Source organism: Bactrocera dorsalis, unplaced genomic scaffold, assembly GCF_023373825.1.
Source record: "Bactrocera dorsalis isolate Fly_Bdor unplaced genomic scaffold, ASM2337382v1 BdCtg126, whole genome shotgun sequence".
In the NCBI taxonomy this organism is placed as follows: domain Eukaryota; kingdom Metazoa; phylum Arthropoda; class Insecta; order Diptera; family Tephritidae; genus Bactrocera; species Bactrocera dorsalis.
Window position 1 is genome coordinate 26049 of NW_026038177.1, and position 27337 is coordinate 53385.

Genomic DNA, 27337 nt, shown 5'->3' on the forward strand with positions numbered 1-27337 from the left:
CATATGGCCGCGATGCGAGAGCAGGCGCACATAGAAAGGCTATAGGCACGACCGAGAAGGCATGCAGGCAGAGTCGACGAAGCGTTGAAAAAGCAAGAAAAATATTGTACAAGTAAGTCTTTTAAACTGATTTGCACTTCACACTGAATAAATTTAAGTGGGCGCGTGGTAGAGAAAAATTACGGCATATTACCACATCGACGAGTGTTAAAGTAATAGGTACACCGAAAAAACGGCACAAAACGGTGCGCTGACGATGCGGATGGACTGCACGGGTATTAGGCGGGTAGGTAGGTGGTTAAAGTGTGTTTTTTCGCCTGGCGGACCGACAGACAACAATTTAGTGACTGTGAATTTCTCACCACCAACGGCAACGACGACGACGACAGCCATGAGACCAATAGACCAAGTCATGCCCGTATAGCGTGCGGTTTCGCAAATAGGAACGAAATAGCGCACCGCCCCGCACGACACGACACTTTTATTCCTGCCGTTCCTTTGTGCCAGTGAGCGCATATGCGCGCGCAAACATAAGCACGGCAAAGCTCGAACTGCCATGACTTGCAACTGTTGGCCAAACGAACTCCAAACTTAACGAGCGCGTACAAAAGCGACTGTTGCCAGCGACGAGTCAGAGCTGCGAGCTTCAGTGAGTACCAAAACGTAAAGCTAAAACAAAAAAGCCTTACCTACATATACATATGGAAGAGGACACATTACCAGGAGCAACAAATGTACATATGTACGTAGAAGTGATGGCAAATGTGGTAGGTATTAGCAGTATCACGATTTCAACACCACTCGACCCAAAGCGCAACGGCACAGGCGACAACGCTAAGCGCATGTTATAGCGACACCACTGCGACTAACACTGCCAGAAGAAGCGCCATTAAAATCACCATCACCGTCAACATCCCTCGATTGTTTTGCCTTGCCACCCCGATGTCGACGAGGACGACGACGACGACAAGGCGAATGGGCGCAAAACCAGAGAGACAGCTAAAATCCACGGTATGCCGGTAAGTGCGCTAGCAGCGCCGCACAAATCGTCAGGAAGGAAGGAAGGAACATTGGATGATATACACTGAATACGTAAGCATTCGGCGCGCCACCGAACAAATGTCGTTTAATACTCATATCATGGTTAAGCTATAACGGACCGGTAGGAAAATGGTAGGTTGCGTTGATGATGGCGATTTCCGTCGACCGTCTTTTAAAAGTAGACTGCTCGTCGTTCGGTACGCTATAGCCGAGGAGGGTTGACTTTTATGCTTTTAACAAGAAAATTTTAAGGTCACTGCTTAATATCGCAAAACAAATGACATGTAGGGAGGCGAGAAGGCAATAAAAAGGAACAAACTTATTAACCGCATGCAACTACATAAATCGATTTTAGGTAATTTGGGAAATTGCGGTTACATTTGGTTAATCGAAACCAATTGAATGCGACACAAAAAAATAATGAAAATAAAAGGGATAATATAACCCAAGCAGCATATGGGGTTGTTTCTAGTGGCAAAGGGAATGTTTCAAATGGAAAGCGTGTATTTGACCTAAAATTTAAATTTTTGTGTGATTATGAATACAAAACAATCTATTTGACTTTATTTCCTTGAACACGGTGTCATTCTTAGAGACAATGAGTTGAACTTAACCCTCCAATCAGGTTAAAATTATCTAATAAGGATTTTTCGTATGCTCTAATTTATAAAAATACATTTTAAATAAAATTAATGTTTTTCAGATAGTTCTTAAGCGGAATAGTCACTCATAACGATAGAAAAGAAATGTAAATAAGGGTTAGAATAGGTTAATCTGGTTTGCCAATAAACCACACATAGACCAGTTTGGTCTTTTGCGATACCAGATGGAGTTCAGTTGCTAGGTCCAGGAGGAGTAGTCATTCTAGCAGACTCTGCGGCCTTCCTCATTGTCGATAGCTCCTCCATTGTTTTATTGCCAACGAGAGGCAAGTGCACCGGAGATGCGCTATTGTTTGCTCTTGACATTTCCTGCAGTACTCTTGAGAGCCAATTTAAAAGATCTTATAACTTAGACTAGGTAACTGATACATGAGTATAACAAATACATCACAGTATTTCTATAAAATCAAGAACCGAAAATTAAAAAGTGTTCGAGAGCTCTACGTTAAACCCAAATTTAGGCTAACCGTCATTTGGAAATTTAGACGACATGATATAATGTCAGTAGAAAATATTTGTCTCGGTAATTAATTAAACAAAAATAAATCCTAGTAAAACTGGTGCTTATGAAAGGTATACCAGTACAATCCCTCCAAGATCCCTTGGGTATTCTTAATATAAGCGATTTGACTTACAAAAATACAAAAAAAGATCACGGGAGATGTTATAAAGAGAAGATTAAAGCGGAAATAATCATACATATCCTTCTCTATTTTTCTGATTTCATGCGGAGCGCATATTAATTTGTGGTCCCCAAAACTTCTAGTTATGGATCACCAAACCCTTCTAGACGTACAGCTTTGCGTCATTCCCAATCGCTTCGCCAAGTTCGCCGAAGTTGCGTCTACGGAAATATTGCAAAAGCTGGATAGTTGAGAAGCAAGTGTCTAGATGATTTCAAATCGCCCTTCTCCATGCAGCTTTGGCGTCCGTTCCCACGTCAATCGGATATATGTAAGTAAGCGGAACGAACACAGACTTTTATCTGTCCAAGGACTGTAAACTCGGCACCATTCCTTGAAATAACTTCAGAAATGTCTTCTGCCGCTACAACAACAGAAACAGGATTATATCGCCGATATAGCTACCCGCGTTCGGATAAAATCCGGGACCGAAACCAGTAGAATCGGCTGTTGTTGTTGTTGTTGTAGCGGCAGAATTGCCGAGTTGACAGTCCTTGACCGGATAAAAAATCCGGGTCCGTTCCGGTTACGTAGACCCGACTGTCGTGGGAACTGTAGAATCGCGTCGCGAGAATTGCTGTCTCGCCCAATCTTATTGCACAGTATACCTCCTATATCATCATATCCGGCCAAGAACTGTAAACTCGGCATCATTCCCTGAAATTACTTCAGGAATGCTTTTTGCCTTTGCAATAAGAACAAAAAGAGTGTTAAATTACCGATATGGCAACACCTGTTCGAATAAAATACGGAACCAAAACCGATAGAATCGACAGTCGCAGTCTCGCCCATTTTCATTAAGCGGTATACCTCCAATATCATACGACAGACCAGGTCTTACGGCAGGTGTATCTGCGTAATTACATGCTAAAGCCGAACTTCACTTTTTCCTAGGGCGACATTTTCAAAACAAAAAAGATAAGAAACAATACTCAGTCTGAAAGGTGCTAATAGCTGTTGTCTAATTATTTTCTTTGAAGAAGTCTTTATATTTCTAGGACAAAGAAGGACACGAAGACATGCAACCCGGTCTTATTTGCTTTTATACTTATTTTTCTTGTTTATAGAAATGTGAGAAGACTTATCGTCGAACAGATCAAATTTACCAACCAATGCAAGAATTGATATATTTTGGGTTTACCAAAAAGTAGGGTGGGAGAATGTTACAGGGTTTTTTCCTTTTATTATATAAACAGGGAAATATTTAAAGACTTCGTAAATAGGAAAATTAGAGGGACTCAAATTCGTTACATGCTTTCTTCCACGAAGTCTACACAATGCCTTCATGCCAACAAACAAACATACAGACATATTAGTAATATAAAAGATTCGACACATTTGAGCCGACAGTTATCCATCAAAAGCGATCAGCTACAGGCACCGAACGAAAGCGCTGTGCAAATATATAGATATGCACGTAACAAAAGGTGATCGAGTGGCATTGTATTTCGCACCTATGCACACACACAAACACACACACACTCGCACAAAGGAACACACAAACAGAGGGAGCTACTTCAACTGCCGATCGATAAGCGTTACAAATTCAGCACAAAAGCGGCACTAATTACCACAAAAGACCTTACACTAAGTGAGTAGCTTGTCTATCAGTTAATCCAAACAATAATACTTTTCACAAAGCATTAAATGTGTAGACATACGGCACACACACACACACATACACATATATGAGACTGCATGTGTGGTAGTAAACGCACATATTTGAATGCAGGAGTAAATGTGTGCTAGATCTAACTGAGCGGAAACCGATTCCGACACATTTAAACTTAAATTAATTACTCTAACAACAACAAACAAAGCTATTTGTGTGAATTATTGTAAGAAAATGAATAGCAAAATACACATTTAATAAATCCCTCAAGTGATTTCCCTATTAGGTACAAGAGTGCTCGTATATGCACACAAGAACAACAACAAGACAGCCAACAGCGACCATAAAACACACACACGCGCTGTGCTCTGGATTGGCTGGGCATGCTGGCGGCGACGCCAGGCAACAGTTTTAGTAAGTTGGTGAAACGAGCGACCCGCCGACCGGGCGTACGACCGACAGACAGAGAGACCGACGAAGTAACCAACCGCCGATATGACCTACGGTCCAAACGACTTCATATCTTTGTACACATGCAAATGTGTGTGTATTTGTGTATGATCCCCTTGACGCTGGGCCCCTGCTGTTGTTCGGCGCAACCACAAATTCGTGCCGTGAGCTCTGTGAGCTCCGTGAGCGTCGACACGACAGCTGGTGGATGGAGAGATCGCATGAGAAAGGCGGCAATAAACGGGCTGACACGACCATAGCTTACTTACTTGGCATTGCTTACTCGCACTCAAATCAAAAATGTGTGTGTGTGTGTGTAATTGACTGCCTAGCGGCGGGCTGCCTGCTGCCGTTGCTGCTGACTCGATATTGTCGTTATTTGTCTGACTGCCGCCTGCCTGCTGGTGCTTGGCTTGCTTTGGCTTTGGCCTGGTCGGTCTGCTTCGGCTTACTTACTTGCCATTGCCAGCCTGGCATCATCATCGTGGTAAGTGGCAGGCAGCAGTGCCGCTGCAAGTGAGCGTCGGCGAGCCAGCAAACTTTAGTGAAATATTATTGCTATTGTTGTTGGGATTTTATACACTTGTGTATTATGTACATATGTAAGTGAAAATGTACGTCAAAATGTGTATATCACCAACTTGTACGAGCTCGTGTATTTTGTGTGTAGACAAGAAATGGTATTTTTTTTCCTTTTGTATTCACCACCAATAATACTTTCAACGAAGCATTCGATTATTGTTATTATACAAATTAACAAGTAATTTGTAAAGCATTAGCAGAGATAAATAAACGCCGCGCACATAACAACGGCAACAAGAAAATTAACATCGAGCACAAAAACAACACCAACAAGACTAACAACGTTGAAAGCAACTAGTGTGGTATAGTAACAACAACAAAAAAAAAGAAGGCAATGAGTCAATCAAATATACTAAACTCGCACACAGCTAACCCATGCAGCCAAATTGCGAGCGGAATACCTATTAATAACGGCATTATCAAAAATCTTCCCAAATTTTTAGTCATAATAGCTAAAGCTAAAAGAAGTGGGAGTGCCAAAATTTCCACTTTAGAAATAATCATTTTTATCACCAGTTATAAATTGATAATTTCCGCAAACCGTTCTTTAGCAGTTGGATGTTGATAACCGTTATACAGCCGATGGTTATAGTTATTGCATAAGCACTTTCATGTCTTTGTAATCAAAAAAAGTCATTGGTAGACAAAAAATATCGGAAAATACCGAATTTTAAGGAAATTCCAGTTTCAGACCCCATTTTGTACTGGTTACTTAACCTTCATCCCCGCAAAACTAATACGGTTGTGTAAACTGACCTTGTGCAATACCAAAAGCTCTGCCAGGATCGAGTCGTTCGATACCAAACGAGGTTTCAGACAAGGCAACTCCCTTTCGTGCGACGTCTTCAATCTACTCTTGGAGAAAATAGGTCGAGCTGCAGAACTAAATAGAGGAGGTACCATTTTCTATAAGAGTGCACAGCTGCTGGTATACGCCGATGACAACGATATCATTGGTCATAACAACCGCTCAATCGAGAAATGAAGTCCCCTCACCACGAACAAAGACCAAATTCTACAAGTCACTCCCAGTCCTACTATATGGTACAGATGAGTCGGCGTTACGAGTTTTCGAGAGAAAGGTTCTGCGGAAGATTTATGAAGATCTTTGCGAATCGGCACGATGAGCAATACGAGATATACAACGAAATTGACATAGTTCACCGTCCGAATATATAAAAACACTCCAGTTCTAAGAATACTCGGCGCAATACCCGCTGGGGGAAGCAGAGGAAGAGGAAGACAGCGACAAACAGCGAAAAGGAAGAACAACTGGCCATTATTTTTCCTATAGATGACTTTACTAATCTGTATATTGCGTTATATAAGTCGATCAGATTATGCTATATGGTGTTAGAAAAATAAAATTTCATTCTCAGTTTTGTGTTTGCTTCACTTAGTATTATTCGAACACGCCTCAAAGATGGAAATCAACACAGGAAAAATACGACATATTTTACAGTTTTCTTCGAGAAAGGTGAAAACGTAGGCCAAGCGGCTGTATTTGTAAATATTCCTTACGGTTATTGTACTGCAACAGTAAAATGTAAATAATAATAGAAATTGCCGAGCTCCATCGTCATGTGAGCACTGCTCCAATTGCTCAGAAGCTAATTATTGTACGAAAAAAAATTGGAAACATTTAAATAAGGCTGCACACAAAAAGTAGAGGATTTATGGGGACCCACAGGAGTTAACACATAAAGTCTACATGGACCAAATTTTCATCTACGAAACGCTACTGAGTCGCAACAAAATCGACCTTTTTCTGAAACGGTTGGTAAATGGTGAGTAGAAAGCGATTATCAAGAGAAAACGGTCGTGGACGAATGGCGCAAACGATAGTCAAACCAGAATTGACGGTCAGGAATGTTTTACTATATGTTTAGTGGGATTGGCAGGCAATCATTACTCCAAACTGTTCGTCTGACGAAAACAAACGCCTAGAAGCGATCAGCTTTGGTCAATAAATGAGCAATTGAATTCCACCAAGAAAATGCCAGGGCATTCCTATCGACAGTGGTTCGTTAGAAGCTCTGAGAGCTTAGTTAGGAAGTTCTTATGCATCAACCTTTTAATCCGGCACCAAGGGAATAATTTTGCTGGTGAAAAACTCATTTGCACGCATTCTCTTTATCGAAATCGATAACTTTATTTTTGTTTTTGCATGTAATTTCTTTGGTAAAAAAAATTTGAGCCCGAAAAGTGTATATTTAATTTCATTTTTAAGTTTTTAAGTAAAAACATTTCTAAATTTGTTAAAAAACAAATTAATAATTCAGAACATTCAAGAGTCTGCTCGCTTTGGCGCACTGGGTTATGCCCTGATGACTTGCAACACTGACTGGGCCGCCTGCTCAGGTTAATAATGGAAACGCGCGCGCATATCGTAATAATAATAACAGCTTAGTGGCATACTGGGCTAAACATATTAAACGTACAACAAAAGCACCAACAATACGAACATTACATTATACATGTAATGTACAACAAACGGCGAAGCGAACGGATGTGAAAGGTGAGAATAATGGGGGGAAATGGGGAAATGTTCACGCATACAAAAGAAGCCGCAGCTAAAAATAAAGAATGTGGAAGAAGTCGAAGTGTAATTGGAAGTGTTGTGGAAAAGCATGACTTATGAGATGCTTACATAATTAACGGCAATTACATGCACACACGCATACACATACACACGCGTGCACAAAAGAGCATGCCATTGTAATATGTCAATGAGAATTGTTGGCATGAAAATACCACAACGGCACTGCATAAGTCAAATAAATGCTGTCGAAAGCTGGACAGCAAAAGTAAAAAGTGGAAAAAAACAACAATAATTTTCTTATGAATGTATTCTTACATATTTGTGTCGTTTTGAAGCCAACCTGCGTGCGCGCAAGTGTGCGTGTGTAGCTGCAAATATGCAGATGCATGAAAAAGGTCAAAGGGTTTGTGTTGAATGACGAAAAAATTGCAATAAAAACAAAAAATGTGAAAGCAAAAGTCCAGAGGGTCAATCGCGCAGGAAGCCAACGCTTTCCTTACATCCTTGAGGACCTGGGCAATTACCATTTTGTATACAAAAAATGTCTCGATACCGAGTGTATACAAAGTGCATAAATACAAATTTACATATTTGCAAGCAAGTATGTGTGTGTGCGTATGTTTTTGCGTGCCTGTGTGTCGAAGTCAAACATTTACTGGCTTACCGCACCACTTGAGGCGATTTCGCAAAGCCGCAAAAACTAGCAGCTAAAAAGACAGGCAGACGCTCATTCATACTTAACAAACATACATACATACAAACACACACAAACTTGCACTACGCTGTGAAACGCTTGCGAAAAAGCTCTTTGTATCTTCATATATTCCACACGCTCAGCGCTTTTGCCACTTGCCACTTGGCCTCCATGATATGTATGTATGTATTTATGTATGTCGGTAGGTATGCACATGAGCTGGCCTTTATTCATCATTGCGTATTGACCATGGAGCATGAACCGCTTAAGTGACTTATGAATAAGTTCTTTGGGAGGCGAAAATGTACATTTGTTATTGCTGAGCACGCACAAAGATCAAAAGCGAGCAACGAAAATAAACCAAAGCGAATGGACGGACGGACAACAGCAAAAGATTGCCCAAATGAAATTCATATGCTGGCAGCACCACAACCACAAACACACACACATACACATATGTAGATGTAATGTAAGCAGTGGTGAGCTCTTTTCCGCGCAATGGCAGATGAAAATCGCTATAACAACAATAAGAACGACAACAACAACAGCACAACGGAAAGAGCAACAGTCAATGGCAGACGAAAAGTGAGCTGACGATGTCGACACAAAGATCTTGTTAAACATCGAATATTGTAGTGGACGGATATTTGTACATTTGTTGAACAATTTTAGCTGAACGCTTGAATGCTGATGCCGAAGCTGATGCTGATGCTGCGTACACGACAAACGATGACGGCAATGAAGATGAAACCACATAAATTGTAGGGATTTTTTCTGGGGCGGAAAATAAACAAATCCCCTTGCTTGCAATTCTTTTAGTGGCGCACACTCCAGTCAGCCCAGTCAGTCGGCGTTGAGCTAACATTGCATCCATCTAAGTATGTGGTGCATGTGTTTGTTTGTTTGTTTGATTGGCGTTGTTGTTGTTGTTGCATAGTAAGTACATATGGCGTGTGTTGTTGCATTTCACCCGCTTATGGCAGCTTCAATTTGTCAGTAAGTTAATCTCAATCGGTACTTTTCCGCACTTTCATCCACTAGTGATATTAATCAATGTAGCAACACCGCTACAAACATATGCAAGTACATAGTTGTAGACTAGTGGTGGCTGTAAACCATAGTTTTATGCAGTAGCAATGCGTTGGAAAATATCCTCTTTGATGCCATACATAAATATAGTACACAGTAACTCTGGTCAAAATAATAGAAACATGGGCCTTACTCCTTGAAATTGAGAGAAATGTTATAAAATATATAAAAAATGGATAAAGTTGTTGCATAATACTGGATACAACAACAACAACACGAAATATAGTTTATGATATTTTAATATAATTTATGTTAATTCAGAAATTTCCAAAATAATTGCATATTTTTGTAACATACCGCCTGATCAAATATGACACGGACTGAGAACTCATTTTCACTTATTTTAATACACACCTTTATCAACCCACGTTTCGTTGTTGTTGTTGTTGTTATTTTAATGGGTACCTAATCTCTGTTAGAATGGTAAGGATTAGATTAGTTGTCATCGGGGTCAACCAACGGCGAACCCAGGAAACATGCAGTTTCGACGGGGTCAGACCAAAAAAAGAGAGAAGTCAGATGTGTAGGGTTAGCAGCGCATGAAAAGAGGTGGCTAGTATCATGCCGAGACTCAATACACGCTGGACATACATACATATGTTTGATAAGTCCAGGTCTATTCAGAATAAGTACATAGAACTTTAACCTGCTACAGTATCCAGAACGAAGCTGCGCAAGATCACTCTTGATTCTCTTGGCAACTCGAGCTCGTCGTCTACAATGGGTGGTGGTTTAACTCCAAGTACGCCATTCACTGAGAGGAGTAGGTGCATGTGTTAATGGCTCCACTGTGAATGGCCCTGTCTGAAGTTCGTTGCGTCCAAAGTTTGGTCGGCGTATTGTCTTATGTCCTCGACGTAGTTGATGCTTCTAGGAGGCGGTACCGCTCCTGCGAAATCATCTCAGCAGAAACTGCTTGGAAAGGAATTCATTATGTTCGTTAACTGTGAGCAAACGGGCCTCACTGTGCAGGTATTTGATGGGAGACATTAAGAGGCATACTGTCGTGGTCCGGAGTGCAGTGGTTTCACTGCATACAGCGACCATATTGGTGCGGCGTTGTAAAGGACCAGCCGACCGATTGCCTTGTATGTTGTCAAAAACGTTTCTTTGTCTTTTCCCCCTGTACTGGAGCTAGCGACTTGAGGATTTGGTTGCGGCTCTGTACTTTGGCAATAATCGCGGTCGCGTGATCTCGTGGGATGAGATCCCACATCTCGGCACCAATACTGACGCGTTTGTTGAATGTGGCATCCTCAGCATCTCTTTTACAATCTTCAGGTTTTTGATATCATCTGCTGGTGTGGTATCTCTGATGCCAACACGAGTTCACGCACTGTTTCTGTAATCTTTTCGATGTTATCCTCATTAACAGAGGTGGATGGACGGCTCGCATGAGACAAATTTTCGATGACTTTTCGATCTTCTCTGAACACTTTGTGTCATTCAATTAATTATGGGATATGATAATGGATAAACAAATCATTTAATTCCTGAAACTATACAGATAGATGAAATAATGATTAACGGCTTATACATACAGATTTCTGAAAACCTTTGAAGCTGAGATCACGCGAAAGCTTGCCAATAAAAAGAGGAAAGAAATATTGTGGGATCTGACCATCCAAAGTCTTTTTATTGTTGTATTGGCAGAAATATTCTTGAAGTAATTTCGACCCATGGCACCGAGTTGGAAGTCCTTGCCTGAATAAAAATGCGGGTCCGTTCCGGTTTCTTAAGCCATAGTTTCGTGGGAACGGTTATTTTTTATTAGTTACGCTTGCTTATGCTTAACACAAACAAATGAGTCAATTAAATATATTGGGCTACTCAATTGACCTAGGTCTAGCAGTTTATTCCTAGAAAATATGTAGCTGTGAGGAACAGTCGAGAAACTCCATTTAAGGCACAAACTCAACATCAATTAGAGCGATGGATCGCCAGCAACTTTAGTCCACTACTTAACCAAGCGCTAGCTTAAATAACCGTATTCGCTTTAATGTACCCGAATGCCTTTATGTTTAGTGTGAGTGTGTTGGTTTTCAGCTTAAATGAAAATGACAATTTTGTGAACTCAAAAATCATGACTAAGTGAAGTATTTTTCCTCACTTAAAAGCAATCAGAATCAAGAGTACAACAATAGATCGCCGCATTGTCTGCTTTACTGGCAGCAGAACGAACAAAAACTCATATCCAATGCTTTTGCACGTCTTTCTTCTTGTCTTTAATCACCGAACGCTTTTGCTAGACCCTCAAAAAGCGCCGCGCCATGCCACCCAACACCACTATTAGCAACGCTTCGTTTCGTTCCATTTCAGCACGTCACTGCCGACCAACCAACCGACCGGCCATGCCCTCTGCTATTTGCTGTATGTACCTTTGGTCCATATAGAATGCTTTTTACCTCCCAAAGTTTCCACACTTTTGTGACGTTCCTCAATTCTTTTTTTGCTCGCTCGTCTTTTTTATGTTCACTTCATTTTTGGGCGAACCAATGTCCGACACAACACGAGCCGTTCGGGCGCTACTTACTGCTATTGTTGTTTTTAATTTTTTGTTAGTATTTCGTGTTGTTGTGTACAGTTGTTTGACATATGGACGCGTCGTCATCGGTACTCAACAGCGTAAGCATCAGCATCAAAATCATCACAATCGCCAACGCCATCCTTGTCATCGTGGTCGGACTTCATTTCGTCGTGCCATATGTAAGCGGAGAATGCTTGGCAGCTCGCTTGCTTGCAACGATTGTTGGTGAGTCGGCCGCGGTCGGTTGGTTGGATGAGTTGATGAGCGCACAGACAGTTGGATGGATAACTGTGCGGCGAGCTGACTGACAGACTGAGAGACTGCCTCACTGGGTGGCTGGCTGGCTGACTAACTGACTAGCGCATACATGGCGATGACGAGCTCACTAACTGGCTGACGGACTGCATAGGCAACAGGCGGACGGACGTACGGACGAACAGACTGTGTGACTCGATCTACTCGGTTGAAAGCTGTAAAGTTTGCTTCGCTAGCTGGCATTGCCACTGTCATTGCGGCTGATGTTGCCACAATACGGTGGCACTCGCAGATTGAATCCATAACTATATGCTTCCAATGTTTGGCGTTTTTTATATTCGTTGTGTGTTGTGTGCGCAAGTATTCATGTCGGCTGGCTTGTAAGCCACTTACGAAAACGAGTAAATGCCACTGGCATCCGATTTGTTGGATTTGCTCATGAAGTTGTTAAACAGATTGTCGGTGTAGATACCGCACGCGTTCGCTCGCTCGCTTGCCTGTCGTTCGAAGCTCTTCGCTCGTACCACGAGCCCTCGTGCCTCGTACCTCGTGGCGCACGCCGGTTTGGCTATGGAACTGCTCCTTATAGACAGTAGCTTTGGCTAAAGTCAGTATACTATGAGTATATTTTGAGGAACGCGTGTGTGTGTGTGTGTCTATGTGTTTGTATCTACCCACCACCATAGCCACCAAGTGTAGCGCTCGCCCGCCTGCCTACCTTTCGCATTGTGCGCTGTGGGTGCTTGATGGCTGCTGTAAGCCAATGCCGACGATACGTACGACAACTTGGTCCTTCTGTGTGTGTGTACGTACCTTCATCATTTTTCGTATGATTAGTTTTATGTAATTTTATCAAGAGTATTTTAGGGATTTGTAGCTTTTACTTATGCTTTGTGGTATTTCATCTGTGCAGTATTTTTCGTTCGTTGTTTTGTTTATTTAGCCACTTCGCTTCATGATTTTCCGCTCTCTGGCCACCCTGTCGTCGCCCGCTCTCCCTCTCTACATCTCTTTCTCGATGCCACTCTCCACCACCACCACCATCACTTGGTGCAGAGCGTTGAGTGCTTTGGGCAACTTGCGGCTGCTTGTCGGAGGGTTTATAGCGTGATAATGAAATTTATTAAAATTTATGAGCGCTCGCAAATAAATATACTGAAATTGATTAGTCATGAGTTTTATTAGGTGGCGACGATCACCACAATTACGACTACGGTTGCGGTTGCGACCCTTTGATTTTTCTTGTTTTTGCTTACTGCTTTTCAAGTTTTCTTACTTAATTTTTTATTTATTATACCCTGAATGTTTCTAAGGAGAGGTTGGAGAGCCTTTTAAGCATATATAAGTATAAGCGATCCGCGTGTTTAGGAGGACTTTCGTCCATTTCCATGTCCGTCTATCTGCCTGTATATACGCAAACAAATCTCTCAGTTTTTAAGATATGAACTTGAAAGTTTACACGCCCTGTTTTAACCAAGAAATTACTTATTCGACGGTACGGCCTACATAGGACTACTATAGCACACAGCTTCCATAAAAACTAACCTATCAAAATGAAGGCTTTGTTTAGAAAACTTTTTTGCTTGACAAGATATCTTCACAATTATATATATAAAATTTGATGTATATAATTGTCAAAAGCAGCGCTATAATGTCCGAACATATTGTTCTAATCGAACCACTATAGCATATAGCAGTCATACAAACTTATCTATAAAAATTCGGAAAAATATATTTATATGCCCATTTATACTATAAGAAACGCAACTGTGAAGGGTCCTTTCAGTCGATCTTAACGGTTTTCCTGTAGCCGAACTTAACAACCTCGACAATGGGACCATTCCCACGACATTCTTGTCTACGTAACCGGAACGGACTCGGCTTGTTTATACGGTCAAGGACTGTCAACTCGACAGAATTCTATTCCTACAACAACAACAACCACGACAGTCGGGTCTACGTAACCGTAAGGGACCCTGATTTTCATCCGGCCAGAAACTGTTCTAACTATCACTAAAACAACTACATTTTCTTGTTCTTATTTCCATTTTGAAAAATTTCGGGCGTTTTGCGACGATATGAGTGTAAAGGCTACGATACACCCTGCTCCGTTTTACAAATATGATAACGGTTGAGTGCGGCACACATATTTGTACAAACATATATATGTAAATGTATTGAAGTATTTATTTCATTTGTAGCTTTACAAATAAATCAATTTACTTTCAATTAAATGTTAAGTAAATTTGCGTATGAATAATGAATGCGAAAAAATACAACAACAAAAGCGATTTCAGCAACATCAGCAATATTTTTGTTGTACACTTATTATTATTGTCATATCTCTGGTTGATGTTGTTGTTATTGTTGTTGTTGCAGCTGTGTTGTCGTTTGGCCATTGTTTAAGTGGCTTCCAGTCAGTTAATCCTTAATAATCCGCATAAACATGTTAAACAAAAGCAGTGCAGAGATTAACGCTCCTACACAGCACACCCACACACAAACACATCCACGTACACACCTACAAACATGCAGGGAAAGGTAAAGATGAATAAATATACACGATTTAAGTGCATATTGGAGCGCATGTGTTTACATATACATACATACATACATGTGTGTGTGCCTTGCAAGTGGGTTGATTTCAGTTTAAATACTTTTTAATACACAAATTTGCTGTAACGAACGCGCGCAAAATTTATTTTCCAACAACCTGAGTTCGTGGAAATTCGCAAATCCGATGACTCGATATTATTTTGCCTTAGTTGGCATTGAGCCAAACGCTCTGCACATATACACACATGCATATGAACGCTCCTCTATAGTGATGTATGTAGCAAAGTGTGAGCTGGCATATGGAATAAGTTTTTGGGAAATGTACTATATTTTAAGGATTATTTGCTTATTGAAAGAGGGAGGTGGTTTTCCAGATAAGTATGCATCAACAAATATAAAGGAAATACAACAAAATGAATAGATTTTTTAATGTAACATTGCAATTAGGAGTATATTGAAGCTTAATGTGGTTATTAAACCGGCGAATTTCTATTTTATACAAGTTTACATTATAAATTTGTGGTATATAGGGGTTGGGGGTAGCATCGACCCGATTTTATCTAATTTTCCCTCAAATTCATTAAGGTACCAAACATACATACAATCACCAATTATATGGAGTAAAGTCAGCCGGGTGTTCGAAAATCCTGATATTAGTTATATGGGGGCTAGGCCAAGTTTTTGCTCAAATTTATCAACTTTGCGCACAAAGATACACTGTTATGAATAAAATAAGTTCTCTCATTTTAATTGGGATAACTCACATATTGACGGATATAGGCGGTACAAAGTCACCCGGAGTTTCGAAGACCTTTTATGAGGTACATACATATGTATATGCGGCGAGTTCAGGGAAGTATTGACCCGATCCAACCCATTTTTAAGACACGGAGTTACATTTGGCAGGAAAGGATTCTGTGTGAATTTCATGTATACATACATACATATATCTCATACTTGAACCCTCTTTTACGTTAAAAGTCAAATATATATAGATACTGAAGACCGGATATGTAGCGGTTCCTAGGGGCTTGGACAGTTTTTGTTGCTTTTAACAATTTTTGGTCGCACACTGACATACTTTAAAGGTATAATTAGTGCAAAGTTGTATCACAATTTTTTCTTAATTTGTACACCGGAAAGGAAAGAATGAGATGGAAAGAAAAATTGTGTTATATGGGAAGTAGGCGTGGTTCCAGTCCGATTTCGCCCCCTTTTTGCACTGTAACATAAGTAAGTTAGAGAAATGGTGGGTACCGAATTTAGTTGAAATCGGTCGAACAGGTCCTGAGATCCAAACGGGGTTAGATCGCCGAAAAAACAGCCCTTGGCCGGATAAAATCCTGGTCAATTCCATTGTGTAGAACCGGCTGTCGTGGTAATTGATGTGATTTTATATAATAGTAGGCAGTACCACACCCAAAAACCGAGGCCGCTTCGATTATGCTATTTAAACTATCGCTTCTTCCTCGTTTTTGGATTCCAACTACTTAAAAGTCTTTCATGCCTTCTTTCAATTCTAAAATTTAGAACACATTTATAAAAAGGTGTTCATAAATAGAATTTATGTCAAAATACTTATCCAATGGATTTAGTAATTTGTATCTCGCGATTCGGTGCCGCTACATGCTGTTAAAAAGCTAACTTTTCGTACTAAAAATATTTCAGATAGCTTTATCATTCTTTGAATCAGTTTTGTTTGAGCAATTTTAAAGTTATCTTCGATGAAAACGCAAGCCAAGCTGCCGAAAATAGGAATTGCAACAAAATCGATTCATTCCTGAAGCGGATGAAATTGGGTCACTTACAACAAGGTCAAGAGTAGACGATCTTAGAAAAATCGCACTGAGCAAACGCAAAGCAAAGTAACATACGATTGATAACTCCCATAGGGCTAATTCGGTCCTGTCAAAAAGTGGACCGTCTGAAGGAAGCCCAGAAGTGTTCAGCTTTGATCTATAGAAGACGATTTCTGTTTCCTCAATATTATTATTAGCTTTGTTTAAAGGCCCTCATGCATCTACTTTATAGTCTGAACCAGACATCAAGTTATTAATACCTGTGCCTGTGGAAATCGACTGGTCAAGTTTTTTTACCAACAGAGACGAAGGCTGCTATGCAAGTTACGTAATGAAATTACCTTCAAAATGGAAACAAATAATATTAAATATTGAGAAATTGTATTTTTATAAGTCAAACCAAGGAAGAAATAAAATTCGGTTGCAAACAAGAAAGATTTCAACTTACAAAGTTTTGATTTTGTAAGAGTATTAAAAACTAACCTCAAAAATAAATATAAAAAAGAAAATTAGTTTTTTTGCTTATTTTGAATACACATGTCTACCAAAACCGCAATGCATAGCCTTGGTAAAAATTGCTTACAGACATCCAAATAATTTACACCCAAATAAATTTTGTATCACAAAAACCTAAATAAACAAACACACAAATTAAAATAATAAAATTTAACAGTAAGTAACAGAGATTTCAAGCTTGATTATCGTCAACGCCATTTGCGATAATCTAAAGTGTAGGACGACAATGTGGGCAATCAATTGAACTGTCAGCGTGACAGTGTGAACGATCCGCCAGCCAGCCAGCCAGTGAACATGACAATTCGAAGGCACGCCATCAACTACTCCAACTCACTTACGCGCAGTGTGTCCTTATTATTATTTTACTGTCGATTATTTGCTTTATTATGCTTGAATGTAATAAATATCCACCCTCATTTGCGCTTCCACGAACTACTCGCTGTGCGCGACGATGACATGGCCGGTAGTTATGACTTTATTGCGACAAGCACATCATCCACCCACGGCCACGTTAAGTTACTCGCCCCGCATGTATGGTACTTACTTACTTACGTCGCACCAACATCTGCACCACGGCTTATGCATAAGTTCGTTGTTCCACTACGACGATGACGACAACAAGCCTTACTATAACGGTTCAAACATATATAATGTATGTATGTACGTATTGTTTTGAGACGACGGTGTTGATGATGGGGGCATAAGAAGCGTGAAATCGGGCGCATGAACTCACAAATTGACCATATTTGCAAATTGAACGCGTGAGCAAACGGGCGAATGAGTGAATATAAGCGAAGCCCCGCATCGCCCGAATCCACACACCCGCACACTAACACCAACCAAACACAACTCACCCCGCACAGGGTATAGCGGCGTCTCATCGAGCGAGTCGACTGCGCCAAGCTGCAGGCTCTAAGCCTCGGGCGCGGAAATGGTTGTGTACGCAGTTAAAAGCCATTGTAAGCAGATTTAGTTTGTAATAAATGCCGTGTTTTAGTGGTTGCACTCCCAAATGGAATGGAATTTCAAATTGTCGTGTAACAACACTTTACAAACAAATTGCGGCTTGTCAACCTTCCGCAGGCGTGGCGACGAGCAAGCGCTTTCTCACATTTGCCCACATTTGACTTTTCATAAACGTTGATTTTTTGGCATTGCGCCACATTCATTCACTCAGTTAGTTAATTTACACAATGTAGTGTGTTAATTTGTACACAAATTACAATTTCGCCTTATCATATTAGCCACTAAATATTTTATAATGTTAATAATTGAATGTGTGTGACATTTAATGCTTATCCCGATTAATTGTTAACGGCACTGCTGTTTGATATAAAAAAAAATTATTCTATATACTGTTACTTGCTTGTACGCGCACACATCTGCTTTATAAATACAAATGTGCCTTACAAAAATGATTTCATGCATTTGTGCACACATGCTGGCTTGTACTACAAAAGTGTGTGCTTTGTATGTGGGCTTATCGAAAATAATTTCTCCGACTTTCCATCTCATAATTGAATTAATTGCCGAGTATTGTGGGTGTAAAAGCTTAATTGAAGGTTATGAAGGGCTGTAGTATTCAGTTCATTTAAATATTAAATAAAAACAAAGAAAAGCATTACCTTATTTCACCGAAGCTACCCTTCACAATAATCGAAGATTACATCCTTGATTTTGTTGGAGCAGTTTGTAAAGTACCTGTATGCTATAGTGCAGCGATGTAATAATCTGATATTGTGGCATTGATAGGAACAATAGTCCATGCGAATTCCGTGAGAATGTTTTGTCAAAAAAAGTTTTTAAATCAGGACAGGATTTTGAGTGTTCCATTTGTAAGGCAGTTATATATGCTATAGTATATATTTTACAGCTGTCTCAGAAAAAATCCATGCCAAATTTCGTCAAGATATCTTGTCAAATAAAAAAAATTCCATCTTTCTATGGCACGTATAAACTCTAGTGGTCCGAGATATATATGTATATTACTACTTTATTGCACTATTTGGACTAGTTTAGCATAATAAATTAATCGCACTCATTAATTTTTCCCACAATACTCCATATTGTATTAACCACTACCCACTAACCACTAATGTACATATGTATGCGCGCACACTCACATAAGCAAATATCTGTAGTTTCAATTTTATTTTCAATTGAACGCTGCCTTTTATGGGCGACTGATTCTTTTTTTCCTTTTTTAACTTTGTACACGCATAACGAACTAATAGACTTGCTATAAACTGTCACAATGTATGGATACAATTTAAATCAATTATGAAGCACCACTTTTCGTTCAACAAAACGCAACAAATTATTTATTAGAATTACTTATACATCTGCATGTAGTTTTAAAAGCACGTAAAGTTACTACTTTTATTGGCATGTTCGTGGTGTGCGCGTTATTTACAATAATTACGATAGTAATAAACCAAAACTTATCACCCGGAGAATACTCTTGCCTGTTGAAATTGAAAATCAATCAATTTTATAGCTGCGCTGTTAAGTGGAAATGTTGTTACACATCAATTATTATTAACAACAGGCCAAAGAGGCGATAAAGCGTACTTTAGCAACGTATAATAATAACGTGTTATGTCATTCAAAATAAAGCAAATACAAATTTAATTATGTAGGCACTCTTATTATCATATATTCGTACAATATATAAGTAAATGTTTGTGCATACGTTGGACTTAACCTTCCATGTTATTTAAATAATTAATTTTTCATTTTTTAACATTATCAACGTTATCGAAACTTCAATGTTATCTAGAAAGCCGATTATGATAATATTTATTGCAATACAAGTGGTGTTGATTAAAACACTGATTGCTGCAATAAATAATACTACACAATTTTAAGAATATTTGAAATTTTGGTAAGTACAAAAATAGACATATTCACATTTGCAGGGTTTGCTGTAGGAGTATTCTAAGGAGATAAGAGACTGTATAACTACTTATGAACTACTGCAATTATTTTGATAACCAAAAGTATGTACTTAAGTAGACACAATTGACAGATTGGCCTTTGAATTGAGTTGTTGTTTTAGTACTGATTAAATTGTTAAGTACAAATACAAACTTATATACTAGCCGTTTATGCAGTATGCTTGTCGAAACACGAATAAAAATAGGAAATGTGAGCTATCGAAAAATGATTTATTAAACAAGTTTCAGTAAAGGATCAGTGCGCTAAATCACAAATAACATTTTATTTGTTATATAGTATACTCTTTTTGATAAAATACTAGAGCATGTGCAAAATAAAAAAAAATATATACATATATAAGCAGATATTTAAATATGAAAACATTACAAAAACAAAGTGCCAAGTGCAGCTTGACAAATTAAATTTATACACTTCAGCATAATTGAGAAGATCAAAAAAACCAAGCATTTTCATGAACCCTCTGTGCTGTAGTATATTTATTAATTTTCCCCTAGCGCCATTGTCATAGAACTAAACTGCTACATATTTGGGTATTTGTAGACACTTAAACGGAGAATCATCCTATACATCATCGAAGTTAGCCACCGCTCACAACAGTTGGCATACGTATGGGCTGACTATACCTCGTAGTGGCTTGAGAAAATAGCGTATACTTGCACGCGCACATGCCTGACACAGATGTTATAATATATGTAGATACATTTGCACATACCTACTAACAAATGCAATAATTGTAGGTATGTGCATAACAAATTTAATAACCAGCGTTTAATACATTTCGGTTAATAGACTATTTAATAAAGCAAATTTTAGAATTACTTACCATCGATTTTGACAAATTGTGTAATTGCAGCTTTTATGGAAATATTAACTAACAGCTGTCTGTGCGGCCGTAAAAATAATATTCCGTCAATTACGGCGTTATTTGCAAAATGTGGGAAAGCACGAGTAAAATGATGATTGCTTTAATTAATTTTGTTGACACATACACATGGTACTTCATCAATTTGTTTAGCTTTTTGACTAAATGACGATTGCACAATTAATTTAAGAGTTTGAAGTAAATCATTCACAAAGTTTATTTTTTTAAAAGCTATATTTATTTATTTGTACTTAATATACACTTATAAAATTGTGCTAAAATTGTTGTACTTCATACACCAGTATCATTTATCGTTTGACAAACACTTGCAGAATTGAAATATTTAGACTCTTGTAGCTGCTAATAATCCATAGTTGCTAAAAGTGTTGCTCCGCCCAAAGGCGAGGAGGAATGCGGCGTGTCAAAAGCTGTTCTATGCTTGACCGCTTCCCTCCTGCTGCAATCGGTCTTGAGAATGGTATTCCCTTTAAATTGCTTTGTTCTCATCTACACAGACGTGCTTAGTTCAAGCGCGATTCTTTTATTTTATGTTTTGCCTTTTTCGCACTATTGTTAATTAAACACTCGTAGTATAGATAAACGCGTGGCTTCCAAGAATTTTCCGAAAATAATTTTTATAGCACTATTACTAAATACAATATACAACTTGCAACTGCTATTTGTCCGTCGCCCGTTTGCTCTTTGCTCACTGAATGCATATACGTTCAATACTTTTTCGCTTGTTTGCTTTTCGCCGTCGCTGAGCACCGAAAAATGCTATGAGGCAGATGGGGGAACAATTTTCTTTTTGCATACACTTTGCGCACGATATTGAGTTCCAACTTTCACACAAATTTTCGACACTGTTTTGTTGTGATTGCGCGAATTTTTTTATAATAAACTGAAGGCATATATATGTTGAATGTTTTTCACTAAACTTTCTGAATTTTATTACTTTCGGTTAGTAAATAATTAGTTCTGAACGGGAGCTCAAATTTTCTTCGCGCACTCAACAAAACAGGGCGACCATTTTGAATTTTCTACTCGCTCATTAGCAACTCGTTGTTACGTGACGAGATAAGTTGGATGTGTTTAACGCGAGTGTGTCCGGCAATATAATAAAGCTGCCGTCGAAAATTTAAATAAATGCAAATACTTATTTTTTTAAGAAACATTGAAAACTTTCTTTAAATAGAAAAACCAATAATACTAGTTTGAGAAAATTAATGCTTTTGAAAGGTATACCGAACACTTCCTAAAAATATTTTGGTTTTTTTTAACATAGAAAAATACAATTAAAATAAATGTTTTTTTTTTTTAATATAAAAAAGAAATGTGGGAACGCATAGTTTCCCTTTATTAAAAGTTTTATTCAGTGTGTATCTTGTAATCATTTTTTACTTATGCAATATCAGGAAAAATTTCAATTTTGATGTTAAAATTTTTTTTTCAGAACAAGTAAAATCAACCCTGATTTTGCTATCATACAAACACTCTTTGCGAATGTCAAAGTGAAAGAAATTAGATTGGGGAGAGTGGAGCAAATTCTTGGAAATTTTAGCGCATTTGGAGCCGTTTCAGTTGATATTTGTTACTCCTTATGATTGTTATGTGTTCGCGGTCTTTTTAAACTACTGTTTATTAATAAAAATCGTACAGCTTCATAAGTTAAAAGTATTATGGAAGGCATCGTTATATAGTAAAAAACAGTCTTACATACATGTGCCAGAAATAAAACCAGGCAATCAGTGGATACTCCAGATATTGGACAAATAAAAGTGCAACAACCTTGAAAGCGCGATTCTAGTACAGCCGCTTCGGTGTATAGAAATGCACGCATACTACAAAAGTTATTAATTGTATATCTGCCTTCTTAAGACAACAGAAACTTAATTAACATTTTCTGTGTGGCGGCTTGATAACACAACAAACCCCCAATTTGTCATCTAATTGCTTTACTAAAAGTTTACTTTGGGCTTTCAGTGTGCCACCAATAATTGTGTGTATAGAAAGAGTTAATCGATGTGTAAATAAGTGATATAACATTAAAGTATTGAATGTACAAAGCGCCTTTAAAAAAATCAAATTAGTTTTAACAGATATTTTAATAGTGTACATCGACAGCTCAAGCAAAGGCGGTAAACAATATGGCGGAAGCGAAAGTCGAAGATCTTGGAAGTAAGTCTGACTGAAAACTTAATATTTATGTAGAAGAAAATTAAAAACAAAAAACGATAATTTCTAAATATTTATATTCACTATATATGTAAGTTCATTTATGTGATGATATCACTGTCAGCTGATATTCTTATACAATTTGCTTTTACTTACTTTTACTTAATGAAGTATAATTTATTCAATTGATATTTGTAGAACTAAATTATCCCATACCTTTTATAATTCAATTTTGTTTCGGGACTCATTTCGTTCTTTATTTACTGTACAAATTTATGTTAATTTACTAATTCACAAGAGATCACACACTATTGTTTTGAATTTAAGTACGCAAAACAAGTAAAAGCTTTTAAATCAAATAACAGTGCATTTGAAAAATAAGAATTATTTTTATACCCTGAATAAGATATACAATATTAAGCTTGGCACAAACCCCGAAGGACACGTCGGAGACCTTTAAAGTTTACCATATATGTACATATGTACATACTTGTATATATGTAAATGATCATGATTTTGAGATGTCTGTCTGGAATTTAGCACCCAGCTTTTCTCCTCAAGAAGCTGCTTATTTGTCGGAACTGCCGATATCCTATCATTTTATCAGATAGCTGACAAAAAAACTGAAATATAAAATCAAGTTCCTGTATGGAATTTTTTTTTATTTATGAGAGATGTTCTAACGTTTTTTCGTGTTATTACTTCATAGAAATTTTTAATATTGCACGAAATTAGACACTTTGCACTTTATATTATTTGTTATATGGTGTCTCTATAGTTTTGTAAACACATATTCTAATCTGATTGCTTTTAAGATAAGCCGAAAATAATGTTAGCAACATATACATATCTTTGTATATGTATGTACATATGTATCATTTAGGTAATAAATTCTGAAATCAATAATTATATATTCATTTAGAGGTGAATTGGAAAGTTTGTAGGTTAATGCATAGATAGTACTACTAATATTAAATCCAAATATACGTATACAAATATGTATGACAGCTATCGGACAGAAATCTGCTGAGTTAACAATCCCTAACCGGATAAAAATACCGACTGTCATAAGAACGGTATGATAGTCTGTCTGCCCCAAAGCGTAGAAATATGCAAAAGTCGGCTAGTAAGGTTATGACAAAAGTAGTTTTGGATGAATGTTGTAGTCCCATTGATCAAACAACTTTTCAGCCAAATTTAGAAATTGTTGCACATGGCGCCTAGATGAGGTTATGAATGCGGTTACGAAGTAGTTTGTGTTACATAAAAATATTATTTTATGTTATAATTTCTAACCGCTTTTGTTGCTCCACAACATTAAAAATTCATTCTTCGTTCGTTTGTGCTTGGCTTCCTGAATGTGCAATACATATGTACGTAAAAGCAAAAAATATTTTTTTCTGATATTAAACGCTATAACACACATTTTTTTGAAATACTGCAATAGTCGTCATATAGTCAGAAATATTTTTTCTATTGCATTAGACAATACAGAATATATTATGTTTCTGAGAAATAAGTGAAAAGCAACAGTATTACAAACTGCAACTTGAAGGTTTCCGTAAACCTGGGCTTCTATTTATAGACTTGTGTACATATTTCCAACGTGCCATCACTACTGCTTGTATATAGACATCAGTTTCCGTTTCCGCAGCCTGATAGCATAATGCACCGTAGAAATGCAAATGAATTTGTGTACATATGATTTTCTCTTTGAAATGTTTTAAAATAGATACTCTACCTTTACTGTTTCACGCATACATATGTAGATTTGTGTAGCTGCATTGTGTTTACAGTATTTAGGTATTGTAAAAATCAGTTTAACTCAAAAATTTGTTATAAAAAAGCCATATGACGCTAAATATAAAAACGTGAAGACAAATATATTTTTTCTAAAAATGTAATTACTAAATTTGTTTTTTAATGCACACAAGCATGAGTATTTGCAAAACTTTGGAAGACTTCGCACTGTCATTACTTATCTTAAGAATTAAAAACCGAAACCAATAATCTACAGCATATTCTAACGCTCATCTATATCAAATTCTAACTAACCTCTTAGAAAAGCCAAACCTAATGCTCAAGTCTTATGAATTGTATGACAATCTTTAATCGCGAGACCGTAATATCTACAGAGGCTTAAGTCCTCATAGCGTTGGACTTATCAAAAGTCAACCACACAACGCTATTTAAGGACATCGAAAAGTCTACGCTCCCTCCACTGTTGAAGAGGTGGACTAAGAACTACCTGAGCGTTCGACAATTATCCGTGGTATTTCGAGGTAAAAACTCTAAATTGAAAAGACTTAAACGGGGCTTTCGCAGGGTGACGTCCTCTTCCAGAGGAAATTTCTATCACCTCGTACGCTGATAATTGCAGGTAACAACTAACTTCAGATATGCACTGACCGCCATTTACAGTGAAACAATAAACACCTGCGCCGACACCCGCTCAGTGAATGGTGTACTTTTAGTCGAACCACCACTCATTGCAGACGAAGAGCTCGAGTTTCCGCGAGAATCGAGAGTGACCCTTGCGCAGCTTTTTCTGGATACCAGCATACAACGAGTCCCCGCATGACTCTAACCACCTCTTTGTATGCCCAGCAAACTCCACACATCTGACACCCCTCTTCCTATGCTCCGACCCCGTCGAAACAGCAAGTTTCCTGAGACTACCATTGGATGGCCTCGATGACAACTTATCTGAGCCTTACCACCCTTACGAGGACTAAATAATAATTACAACAACAACTACCGATCAAATCAAGATAAAAATCTTTTAATGCTATAGGAAATTAATCTATGAATGGTATTATAGTTCGGTGCACCCGACGAAGCTAATTTATGTACCAAATATGAAATTAACATATCTAATCGATAGATGTACAAGGTCAACCAGCAAGTCGTGAAACCTTTGCGACGCTTCAAACGTTCCTTACAGCATTCTAGCATCAAATAGCGGTTATCCGGTGTAATTGGCGGAAAATATATGTCAACACATATGCAAAACAAAATATGTATAAAAAATTGGCACGACAGATAACCTCAAAGCAACGAGTGGAATTAATAAATTTGTCGAAACGCTAACTGATATTTACGTAAATGAATCTATACGTGTGTGTGTGTGTGCGCGTGGATAAATGCAAATATAAATTTACACAGCTGTATTCCGACGCTAAGTTAGTTATGGACGTCGTTCCGTGCTTGCCTGCACTTTCAACTTTCCACAAGTGCACTTGCACACCACGGCGTATACGTTATGCAAGTGAAGAGGCGAGAGAATGAGCGGAAGCAAGTAAGCCGCTAACCATAAAGCGCTGATAAGGCAGGTTCTTTGGCGCGCAGCCAATGCCGCGCATATCGTGGCTTACAACAACAAACAAACGGCATTGAGTGCAACCGCCTTGTTGTTGTTGCCGAAATTGCTTTTTAATACTTTCGAAAATATTTTCGCACCTCAATGCAAATAACGAGCTTTAACGCCATGCGCTATGCTACAGAGAAGCAACGAGGAAAAGCGCCAAACGGTGCACAACGAAAAGAAAACACACACACATATACACTTGTTTACCTACATGTGGACAAATATACATAGAATATTATATTTTTTGTCCAAGACATTTCCGTAAATTTGTTACGTGCGCTGTGTGGCTCAGCTTTGGGCTCTTCGTTGCTTAATACCGGAAATCGCCTTGCAGCAGCGCAATAACAACAAATATGCATGTGCATTCATAAATCCTAATGTAAACTGTATTGCACTCGTGGAGTGAATGCAGCTCTTGCACTCAACAGCAGGCTGAAGATGTTTCTATATTATGCACACACACGCACACACCTATACCATGTATACAACTGTAAAAGCATGCATTTTTAGCTTTCTTATCGGCCGTTCTTGCACTCGCCATCGCTCAGGTGCAATTTGCACTTGCTTTCTTTGTTCAAATTCCATGCTTTTAATTTGCAGCCGCCATATTTTGTCCCTCAGCATATACACATACATTTTTACTTCTACCAAAACTACTTTCTTTCACTCTGTGCTTATGTCCTTGCTTCCTTATTCGTTATTTGCTGACAGCAAACTCAGCAGAGCAAAAGTTTGAAGTAACTGGACTTGCAGTGCAACGACCCAGTTTTGGCGTTGTGTAAATTTCGCTTTATACATTTGTATATGTATGTAACAAATATTTATGGCCCGACATTGCCATATTTTACTCAAAACGTATTTTACTGTACGCAACACCTTTAGACTTTTGCCTGCAGAGCAAAAAGGAGAGAGAGAGAGAGATAAATATAGCCTCACAAAGAACTCTAAAAATGTTCAAGGAGCTTAA

General features: G+C 38.3%; 1 protein-coding gene across 2 annotated transcripts in view; it reads right to left on the reverse strand.

Moving 5' to 3' along the window:
- Window positions 1–21887, reverse strand: part of LOC105225045 (uncharacterized) — a gene marked incomplete at its 3' end in the record, with an annotated part of 42188 nt that extends 20301 nt beyond the window's left edge. The window contains 1 exon segment of one of the 2 annotated variants that reach the window (XM_019989791.3): window positions 20790–21887. 2 annotated transcript variants of the gene reach the window in all.
- Between the last annotated feature and the right edge of the window lie 5450 nt (window positions 21888–27337).